This window comes from Lemur catta, chromosome 21 (assembly GCF_020740605.2).
Source record: "Lemur catta isolate mLemCat1 chromosome 21, mLemCat1.pri, whole genome shotgun sequence".
Taxonomy (NCBI): domain Eukaryota; kingdom Metazoa; phylum Chordata; class Mammalia; order Primates; family Lemuridae; genus Lemur; species Lemur catta.
Window position 1 is genome coordinate 28,621,496 of NC_059148.1, and position 11,182 is coordinate 28,632,677.

General features: G+C 60.9%; 1 protein-coding gene across 14 annotated transcripts in view; it reads right to left on the minus strand.

Annotated features, from left to right (window-relative positions):
- Positions 1-8,487, minus strand: part of NCOR2 (nuclear receptor corepressor 2) — a 187,252-nt gene extending 178,765 nt beyond the window's left edge. For 13 of the 14 annotated variants that reach the window (XM_045535005.1, XM_045535015.1, XM_045535014.1 and 10 more), the window contains exon 1: positions 8,422-8,487. The gene's annotated coding sequence lies outside the window, so the exon portion shown is untranslated. The remainder of the gene's footprint in view (positions 1-8,421) is intronic. The other variant, XM_045535003.1, reaches the window with a different exon arrangement.
- Between the last annotated feature and the right edge of the window lie 2,695 nt (positions 8,488-11,182).

Here is an 11,182-nt window from a genome sequence, read left to right on the forward strand (position 1 = left end):
CCACAGGGGTCACCCAGGAGCCACCACTGCACACGATCCCCCCAAAGCCTGACCCCTGGAGGAGGCCCCTGACCCCTGTCGGGCTCCGGAGAGCGACACCCCCTGCAGGCCCCCACGCTGGCAGCGCTGGCCCAGGCCTGGCACCCCCTGGCCCAGCAGGCTCCCACGACAGCCCGACACGCAGGGCTGGTGCCAGGGGGGTTGCCATGGTCACCGAGACACCACCGAGTGCCGGCCAATGCTCCCAGAAGGTCTCAGCGGGCCCCGCAGAGTTCAGCCCGAGGACAGATGGGGTCCCCGAGGCAGCCCCCGGGAGGTCGGGGGTGCAGTCGGGGAGAGGGGCTGGGGTTCCGTTCAGGACACGGTGGGAAGCCCCGCGGGCTGAGTGCGGTCCTGTCGCCCCACCCGCTGCCTGTGGAGAAGGGACGGTGGCGGCAGGACAGCGCCCGGAGCCAGGGAGGAGGCTGCTGCAGGGGCCACACGGGCCATCGCAATGGCGGCTGGGACACCTACACTCAAGGCGGAGTCCAAGTCGGGGTCTGGGGTCGAGGGGGTATCAAGGGTCTGGTTTTGCACAGATTAGATCTGAGGTCCCTTAGGGGACACCGCTGAGCAGCGGCATCCACCCGCCCGGCCCCAGGTCAGCTCCGTGGGTCTGAGACCCGGGCGGGAGGGGAGGGGCTAGGACACAGCCTGCCGCGTGACCGCGCCTCAGCTGGCCCCTCAGCTCCCTCAGCTTCACCCCAACCTCCAAGGCCGTATATCACCCGTGCATCACCCATTTCACTGCTGGGTAAACTGAGGAGCTTTGCACAGAGGCTCTGTTACTTGTCCAAGGTCGGGTTGCTCAGACCCAGGGTTCCCTCAAGCTCCTACAGCACGAACATGGGCCTCAGAAGACCAAGCCAAGCCCAGGAGACAGAGAGACTGGCCCCCGGGAGCCACATGCACACGGGGTGGCGGCAGCCAGTCACAGGCCTCATGCGGTCCCCCCTCCACCGGCTGCCCTGTGGCTCACTTCTCCCCCACTTCCTTCACCAACTCAAAGCAACATCCCAAGGCCACCAGGAGGAAGCAGAGACATCTGAAAGCATTAGTGACAAATCCAGGCTGCAACCAGATGCCCCGGAGGTCCCTTGGTTTCGGACACACCCACAATATTGCCTCCAAAACAATCCAAGGCCTCTGGGCACTGGCGGGAGGGCTTCCGTCTCCAGGGCATTCCCTCAGGCCCCTAGTAGGGACCTCTTTCACCACCCTAGTCATTCGCTGTCATCTTCCCAAGCCGGACTCAGGATGGGCATCCAAAAACCGTGCCAAGTTCTCACTCAGAATCTGAACTGGGTTAAGACACTCCAAGGGGCCAGGCCTTGGTCTCCTCCGATGGAATGTCCCGCAGAAGAACCCCCACCCGCCACCCCACACGGAGAGGGAAGAAGCATGAAAACATCTTGCAAAGTATTTTCCTTTGTTTTGTTCCTGTCCCACTCCATTCTGCCCCTGAAGAGCTGAGACAACCCTCAGGAATGTAAATGATAAGATAAAAATCACAGAGCAAGGTCAGGGCAAAGGGGAAAACCAGAAACAAATCTGAAAACAGGATGAGGTAGATAAAACCAAAAACAGACCAGTGATTGCTGAAGGCAGGCTGCAAAATTGCTTCTGAGCTTCCTAGCAGCCACAGAAAAGAGGGAAACAAGATGGGTTATAAGTGACTTCAGAATATTGTGGAAACTATATAGCACCATATAGCAGGTGCTATGGCAACTATGTAGCACTCTAAAGAAGGTGTTATAGTCTCACCCATCACTTAAGAGGCCAAAAATTGTGTCATAAGTCAGCCCAACTTCTAGTTGCCTTAACCCCATTCCCCTTTTCCTATTGAAATGCTACAGTCGCAAATTACAGCCATAGGCATCAGCCTAACTCAGCAAGAATAACCTATGACCCAAAGAAGGGACCCAAGGAAGTATGACCTTCAAACTCAGACCCCTCCCTGGGCCCCAGTTCCTCAGCAGTGAACCGTGGAAGGCTACGCTGAGGTCAGGGAGAATGAGACGATATATTAGGGATTGGCAAACATGTCCTGCAAAGGGCCAGAGAGTAAATATTTCAGGCTCTGCAGGCCTTCCAGCCACTGTCACAACCACTCAACTCTGCAAGTGCCGTAGCCCAAAACCACCCACAGACAACATGTAAATGAATGCGCGTGGCTGCGCGCCAATAAAACTTTATTTATGGACACTGAAATTTGCATTTCATATCATTTCACATGTCATAAAATATTATTCTTCTTTCCACTTTTCTCAACCATTAAAAAATGTAGAAACCCTTCTTAGTGTGTGCACCATATAAAAACAGGAGATGGCCCAGATTTGGCCCAAGGGCCATAGTTTGCCAACCTCTGCTTTTTGTATGTTCTAGAATAATCTCCAGGACATGTTATAACGCAGGATGCGACTATCCCGGTGAATAGAGGGTGTGAATTACGGCGCGATGCCACTTGTGTGTTTGTTTTGTTTTCAAAGGGAGCACACACACACAAGTCCGTGTGAGGCGGCACATGCCCAGGTCATCTCAGGGGAAACTCAAGACACCGCAGGCTGCGACCCTCTCGGGGAAGAGAAAGCGGGAGGGCAGGAGCCGAAGCACTGCGTTTAATTTTTTTTTTTACAGGCCCATGCATTTTCTTTAAGAAAAAACATAAAGCCCAAAACAACTGGCAGAGTTTTGAACACACTACTTTTCATTCTTCCATATTTTTCAAAAGAAATATAAAAAGCAACATTTCCCCCCAAAACCATTAATCAAAGATGTCCACGATGTATGAATTCACACCAGAAAGAAGTACGTGTGGCCCCAAGACGGACAGCACGTTGTCCCTCGGTACCTGCAGGCGCAGACACTCGCAGACGGTGGGGACGGGGACCATCTCCACTCACCCGGGTGGCTCTGGGCCCGGCTGGGTCTGCGTCCCTGCACCCGCACCCAGGTTTCCCACGGAAGCGAGAGCTGCCCACACCCTGCAGGGACCTGGAGCTGCCTCCTGTGCTCCAGAATCGACAGCCGAGGGAGTCCCCCGGCCTCCAGAAACATGACAGCGCCCAGCCAGGGCCCGAGCACCGGCCTCCTGGGCCTGGGTGGACAGAAAGGGCGAGTCGCCATGTCCATACTGCCCCACAGGGCCGGTGGCCACTAGCCACTAGTGGCTGTGCAAGTGTATTAAAATTAAGTGAAAACCAAAGTTCCATTCCTCGGTGGCGCCAGCCTCCCTTCCAGCGCGTGGCTCCGGCGCTGGCATGTCTGGAGCGCTCCCGCCCCTGCAGAGCGGCCCGCAGGCCGGCGGGGAAGGAGGTGGCAGGGGCGGTGAGATGAACAATGGGGCAGGGGCGGTGACGCAGGGCAGAGGAGACAGCTGGCCCTGGGGACAGCCCTGGGCTAGGTCTGGGAAACAGGCCTGGCCGAGGGGGAGGAGCCTCCAGGGTGGCACCGAGCACGGAGTCTTAAGCCATCACTGGACCCTGTGCCCTGGGTGGGCAGCCACAGCCACAGGTGGCTATTTAAATTCAAGTTAATTAAAACCAAATAACGTCACCCGTGCAGTTGCTCAGTGGCACGGGCCACATTTCAAGTGCTCACTGACCTGCCACCCCGGCTAACGCGATGGACGGCACAGCTATAGAACATTCTCCAGGCCGCCCTCCGGGGGGGCTGCCTCCCCTCCCTCGCTTTTAAGAATACGGAACCGGCCAGGAGGCCAGAGACGTCCCTCCAGGCCCGAATTCAATGAAGCACGATTCGAACCCCAGTCTGACCTCAAAGGAGCCCTTTCTAGAACCTCCACGGGCCCTTTTTCACAGGTTGAGGGGAAGCTCGGCCCTCCCCCCATTGCTCCCTTCCCCCCATTTCTCCCCTCCCCCACTCCAAGTGCCCGACAGACACCACTGGGTGACTAAAGGCAGAACGGAAAGCGTCAGAAGCTGAGCACATCTGTGAATCGTCAACAGGAGAGGAGCCTGCCATCTCCAGGGGGCAACAAGCCCAAGCCCGGGGCTCAGGAAAAGAAACCGGTCTGTTAGAGGACCCTTCCCAGCAGCGCTTGGGAGGGAGGCCTGGCGGTGCCCGAGCAGCCGGTGGGTGAGGGCCGGGGTTCACGTCACTATTCTACAGGGACACCTTCACTCTCCAGCCGGGTGAGCCACGATGGGAACAGCGGCTCCCGTGACATACATGGGCCCGTTTCATCCTCACAACAATAACGTCAAAGGCATCATCCCCATCTTAGAGATGAGCAAACTGAGGCTAAGTAACGTGCCCGCCCAGAGTCCCACAGCTTGAAGCTACAGAGCTGAGCAGCAAACCCAGTACCACGCCTTCCGCCCCTTAACCCTCTCCGCCACCCGGCAGGCAGTGGGCAACACGCCCGGTCACAGGGCCGGCGCTCGCACCAAGAAGCGCGGGCACAGCCCCGCCCGGGCACTCGGCTTGTAAGTGGCCAAGCGGGAACGCGCAACGCTAAACCAGCTGCCCTCTTGGGGATGGCGGATGACACACTCCCAGACTGTCCCCTAATGTTTGGCTGGGACAATTCTCTGTGGAGCTGTGACCCGAAAGGTCCTCCCTCTCGCCAGCCCGAGCCCAGGTGGCCAGGGCAGTGTGGAAGTGCCGGGTCTCAGAAGCTCACTTGGCTCTAAAATAGAGATGACAATGATGATGACTTCGACCTTGGGCTAGCCTTGCCCTGCCCGCCCTTGTGCCCTCCTCTATCAACCGGGAATAAAGCTGCCGCCTGCCCCAGGGCCTCTCCGGGCTCGAGCCCTCCCCAGGGCTACGCGCCACACCGGGCACTGCAGGCCACCGAACCCATCTGACGCAGCTTTCTGGAGCACCGTGCTAAATAATTCAACACCATGTTTTCATTTCAAAATAAACACAGCAGTGTCGCCAAGGCGAATGCCAAATTTGCACGGATGTTTAAGATAAAATGAGACTTCAAAGAAATGCCGGGCACTATCCCTCTCCCCAAACCCTGGGGAGAACAAACTGTCAGTCTCCTGCCCCCCGGGGCAAAGATCTGTAGGTGCTGCTCAAATAAGAAACAAAATGTCTTCATTCATATCCTCTGTGGCAGCTCTGCAAAGCAAGTCTGCAGTAAATTCTCGCTGCACTAACTTCAGGGTGAATAACCCCAGGTCTTAATTCTTAAATCTCGCATCCAAGCTGTGTGACCTTGAGCAAGTCACTTAACCTCTCTGAGCCTCAACTCCACCATCTCTAGAATAGGGTACTAATAGCACCAACTCATAGAGTGGTTATGAAACCAGTGAATCTGTGTTAAGCACAGTGCCTGGCACACAGTGAGGGCTTTATACACACTGGCTGTAAATGCGATTGCATTATATGTAGTATTTTCCAGCACAGAGAACCAGAGTTTACTTGACAGGTTGTAAAGTTGGTTCCCCACCCCCAAGCCTCCTCAGAGAATGCCCAGGCGACCTTTCCTAAGCATCACTTTTCCCTGGGGACCCCACACACCCACCTAGGGGACACAGGTCTTCTAAGCCAGCACCCTCAGTCTGGCCCTCCCCAGGCAACAGCCCAGGCTCGGCCCCTCTGTGCCCCCTCCCCTGGGCACCCCAGGCAGGAATTACCAGCTCCTGCCAGCAGTTCCCCAGTCTCAGAGGTGTCACCAGGGAAGCTGCTGTTTGGTGTTGGAGACATGAAAAGGAAACAGAAGGAAAAAACACACAAATAAAGGCTCTCAACTCCCTGTCGTCAGAGGCGGGAGGAAGGGGTGCAAGCCCAGCGCCCCTGCCTTCCGAGCTCTGCTCCCACGGAGAGCAGCGGGAGCCCCCTCCAGCTGGCAGGGGCCCCTCCAGCTGGGTCACGCGTAGGTGCCACCACAAGCCCCCATCTCCCAGTGAGGCACCAACTTCTCCACCCACACGCCCCAGGTGGGGGCTGGGAAGACAGAGTGCGGCGCCCCCTCTCTCCCAGGGGGAAACCAGGCCAGGCAGCCCCCACACCCAGGAGTGGCAGAGGCGGCGCCGGGACGCCTGGGGCGCCTTCCAACGCCAGCGGTGGGTGTCAGTCCAGGTGTCAGCCCACAGAACAATCCAGCCCTCCCCGGCTCGGGGCTTCCATGCAGCTCGATCCGCGCTCGCCGAGCTCTGGGAAATCACTAGGAGGTGGCATGAGTATTATTAATTGAGGGAAAAGAACGGATTATGCCAAATAAATCCCTCCCACGTAGCCAAACCCTTGCCGGGAGGGGGAAGGGGCGGTGCGCAGCCCCAGCAGCGGGTCCCCATCCCTCACCCGGGCCTGACAGCCACATTACCATGTACATGGATTTATCAATAGTATCGATCCCGAGCCAGCCGGCGTAAATAGCTCGGTGGAAGAGGCCAGGGCTGGGCCCGCCCGCGCCCGCCCCCACGTCTGGGCACCGGCTCCAGACTCCCCGGGCACCCTGCAGTGGCGGCGGTAAATTTCCAAGCAGGGACATGGCAGGCGGCGGCGGGGAAGCCAGACAGGGCCCGGGATGCCCTCTCAGCCACCACTGATGCGCCACCCACCCCCACCCTGCGCTCCGCACAGCCAGACCCGGTCTCTGCATGTGTTCCACGGGCTGAGCTCCTGCCCCCAGCAGCAGGGGGGGCGGGAAGAAGGCCCCCCTCCTCACCGGATCCCCCACGCCCCACCCCCGGGCAAAGGTGAGGTGGCTGCTGTTCTCAAGGTTTCCAGGCCGTGGATTAAAAGCCAAGTTTTAGAACCCAGAAATAATAATAATACAGTAGTCATAGTAACACATACAAGTAAGTTTGTGTATCATTACAGGCAGTTCTAACAACCCCGGGAACTCGGTCCTATTTTTACTCTCACTTTGCAGATGAGAAGCCCGAGGCACAGAGAGGTTAAGCAATTTGTCCAGGGTCACACTGCCAGCAGAGTGGCAAAAGTCAGATGTGAATGCAAGGAGCTGAGTTGCAGAGTAGGCCAGGAATGCCACAGCTATCCCATGTCACAAGCTGCTTCTCTGACTGCTCTGCCCCCTCCACACCCCCTCCCCACAAAAGGCCACCCACGATGCACGCAGCCGTGGCCTGGGTCGCTCTCCCAGCACGCCTGGGCCTCAGAGCCCCTTATATCAAAGCAGCCGCAGGGACTCAGATCTGGCTTAAAAAGGGCAAAGTCAAGGCCACCGATAACACATCCCAGCGTGCCCAGAACTCCCCCACCCAGCCCACAGGGAACCTCTCCCTTCTCTCCCTGCTCCCCCTCCTCCCTCCTCCACACATCCTTCCTCCAAATCTGCAAAAAGGAAAAAAAAATAATAATCATAATAAAACCAGTTCTCACCAACAGGGGGGAAGGAGGAGGGGGAGGAAGGGAGGAGGCTGAGCCGACAGAACAGATCCGCCCCCGCTGCCTGCACCAGACCCTCGGAGAGCCCGAGCGCGCGACAGGCGGCGGGAGGACACTCGCTTCCAAAAAATAAACCTACGATGTAAAAATAACGCCGGGCGCCCCACGCTAATTGGGCCCGGGCGACAGCGGCTCACAGGTACAGCGTGTCTCCCCGCCCTCGGGCTGTCGCCTGCAAGTGGCCGGGCTGGGGAGGGCGCCCCCCAAGGGCGCCCACACTCCCCCCAACACTAGGGCCTGGAGCTTCCCAGTGCAGCCCGAGTGGGATCAGCTGTGGATTCCAACTTCCCAAACTAGTGGCATCCCAAGTGTCCGCACGGCCCGGGGGAGGGACCAGGAGGCGGCCCAATGAGGCGTCACCAGCCGCGGGAGGCAGGTCCAGACACCAGGAACACCGGCCCGCGGGGGAGGGGGAAACAAGGGGCACCTCTCCCCAGGGGACCCCGCCCAGCGCCCTCTGGCCCCTCGCCCAGGAGGGGCACCGCTAGCTCCCCCTCCCGGCTGCCGAGAACCCCCCCGCCGTGCGACCCTCCAGAACAGCCAGGCCAGGGAGCTGGGGGTGCCATCTCCAAGGGCTCCCCAACCCCGCGCTGCCTGCTGGAAAACAAGGCGCAGTGTCCCCCCCCCCAAGTCCGGGGCTGCAGCGGAGGAGAAGGCGCGCGTGGCGGCCAAGCCCCCAGGGCTGGCGCACAAGGGGGGGGCCGGCCCCACGCATTTCCAGGGCGCCCCCCCGCGCACCCCAACGCCACTTCCCTCCTTCCCGCCCCCTCACCGGGGAGCTGGAGTTCCCCTAAGTTCCCGGCGCCCCCGAGCACGCGGGCTGCAGCGCCGACGGGGCGCCGCGCTCCCCAGCAGGCCACCCCGAGCGCCAACTCCGGAGTGCGGGGCCCCGCCAACTCCGCCGCGTGCGCCGCGCGGTCTTCTCTCGGCGCCCCGGAAGCGCGTCCCGCATCCCCCCCCGGCCCTCCGCGGGGACCCTCGGCCCCCACTCACCTCGCGGAGGTGGCAGCGGCGGCGCCCCGGCTGCGGGCGCGCTCGGGCCGCCCGGGCGCTCAGGCCAGCGGCGGTGCCGATCGGGCCGGGGGCGCGCAGCAGGCCCGGCCTCTGGCGGGGACGCGATCCTCCCGCCGCCGCCTCCTAGGGCGCCGGCCCCGGGCCCCCGGCCGGCAACTTGGCGCGCATCGCGGGGCGCGGGGCGCGGGGCGCACGGCTCGGGCGGGGCGCGGGCGGACGCGGGGCTCCGGTGCGGCCCGGCCTGCCCGCGGCTCCGCGCTCCCCGGCGGCGGCGGCGGCGGCGGCGGCGGCGGGAGGGGGGAGGAGGGGGCGGGGCGGGAGCCCGGGAGGCGGCGGCTCGGCCCGCGGGTCCCCGCCCGCACCGACGCTCCCCGGCCCGGCCCCCTCCGGCTCCTTAAAGGGCCCGCGCCGCCTCCCCCGGCCTGCGCGTACCCGCGCGCGCGCGCGCACAGACGGGCGCGACGCCGAGTTTGTTTTTGGCAGCTCCCAGAGGAGGAAGGGGGGGCAAAGCGCCTCCCCACCCTGCCCCCCGCCCCCGTCTCCGGCGGGGTCGGGGCCTCTTCCCCCTTCCCAGCCCCAGACACTTCCGTGGAATCGCGTTTCAGCTATTAAATCATAACTCTGGAGTGGCCGGTGGCTGGGGAGGGCCACACACAGGGCCTGTAGGGACACATACAGACGCGTAGGGACACGCACGGCGGAGCAGTCAGTGGGCTGTAGCAGACGGTGGGGTGCAGGACTGTCGCCGGCGGAACACGCGCACGCTGGGCCTCACCAGACAGGAGCTCGGCCCAGGTGAATGCGCTGCACGACTCCAACCGCCACGGACCTGAGCGGAGCCTGGGACAGAAGCTCAAACACGAGACCACACGCAGATAAACACCGAGCGGGACACACGCTGCAGCGTCAGTTTCGTCAGGGCAGAGATTTCTGACTTTCTGTTCACGGCCCCTGTCACAGTAGGAACTCTGTAATGTGTTGCTGAGTGAACTCCCACTTGGGGACATTCAGGGACACAGATGCACAGACAGTGCAGCGAGCCTGTGGCCCCCTCACAGGGACACGTACAGCAGCCTGCCCGCGGGAGCCACACGCCGGGCCTGCAGGAGCACGCGGTCACAGGCAAGCACACATGTGCTCGTCCCCCGTGCACACGCAGAGCTCTCTGCTGCACCCGGAACCTGGCCCTGCTGGCTGCCCCGACACCCCTGTGTCCTCGTCCACCCCGCACCCCCTCCAGGTTTGCCATCTCAAACCAGGGGAGACCCTTTTAAACAGCAGAGGGCATGGGAGCCCCCCCCCTTCTGCTTTCCCCTAAGATGTTGGAGAGTTTGAATTTTTTTTTTTTCAGTTCAACTTTCCTTTTTTGGAGTGACGTCTCAGCAGATTCAGTTCTGCCATCTGCCAACATCTGAGAACCCCCAGGGAGAGTGGGGACGGCTGCGGTGGGGAGGCAGGGAGGCAGCCCTGCGGTTTCCAGGGGCCCCACGCCTGCCGGGGTGCTGGGGTTGCCTGCCTCCCTGCAGCGAGGTCCCTCTCACCCCTCAGGATTTTCGTTTGTGGGGTTTTGGGGGAGGGGCGGTGCATATATGGCTGACAAAATCTGGAAAAAGGGAAGTGTGTGCACAGAGGGAGCAGTTTGGAACAGGAGGGGTCATAGGTCGGTGCCCCCTCCCTCCTCGGTCTGGCCTCACCCTCCGTAGTTCTGCCCAGCCAGACCTGCAGGAGGAAGGCCCCTGTTCCCGAGGGGCCTGGGGGAGGGAGGAGAAGAGCGCCCCTCAGTGGCTCCACCCCACCTGGCAGCCCTCCTAAGTCACCTGGGGACACTCAGGATTTGCATTGCAACGAGATCCAGCACTGGGAGTTGGCGCTGGAGGACCCCCATTTGGGGAGTCTTCGGGGCTTCCTGGTGCCTCCCAAGGGCTCCCCTCAGTCATTGGAGGGGGGCAGGAAGGCAGGAAGGCTGTCAGCTTTGTAATGTCCCCCTGGAAACTCCTCTCAGGGAGCCAAGTGTCCACTCAAGAGCCAATGTCCTCTGAGTGCTGGGAGTCCTGGCTCTGAAGGAATGACCCCTGCCAGTCCCCCAGCCCCCCACGGACTGCCCCCCCAGCCCCCCACGGACTGGCACTGCAGCTGCTACTCTGTTTCCCACTGGGCTCTGAGTGGCAGCCCCAGGGATGGATCCAGGGGCAACTGATTGGAACAGCAGCTTTGCAAAACTGCCAAAGAACACTCTGTCCCAAGCAGCCTCTGGGGGCCCCCCAAGCCCCCTGGTTTGTGGCTTAGCAATTGTACTAACTACGAGCTTCCCAGACCGCTCAATTGCCTTCCTGAGGGAAAGACTTTCCATACACCCATTTTACAGGAGGGGAGACTGAGGCTGAATTAGGGAAGTCACCCGAGGACATTGTGCAGCATATTGTAAGTGGCCCGGGCCAGACTGGAACCGGGTGGGCGCATGTCATATACACGCAGAAGGCTGCCCCAGTGGCACCAAATTCTACCCTTGGGCTTTGTCGCCACTGTCCGCCTTCCAACCATTCCATCCTTCCTTCCTAAATGCTGGCCAAGGCAGTCAGGCTTCTCCCTGCCGCAGGACCTTGGCACTTGCTCTTCCTGGGGCCTGAGACAGCAACCTTCTGTGTTCGGGCCCCGGCTTGGTGTCTCTCTCTTCAGGACTCTCTCACTGGTCCTCTCTCAAGAAGCACCCAAGGCGCTCGCTAGCTCAACACCCTATTCA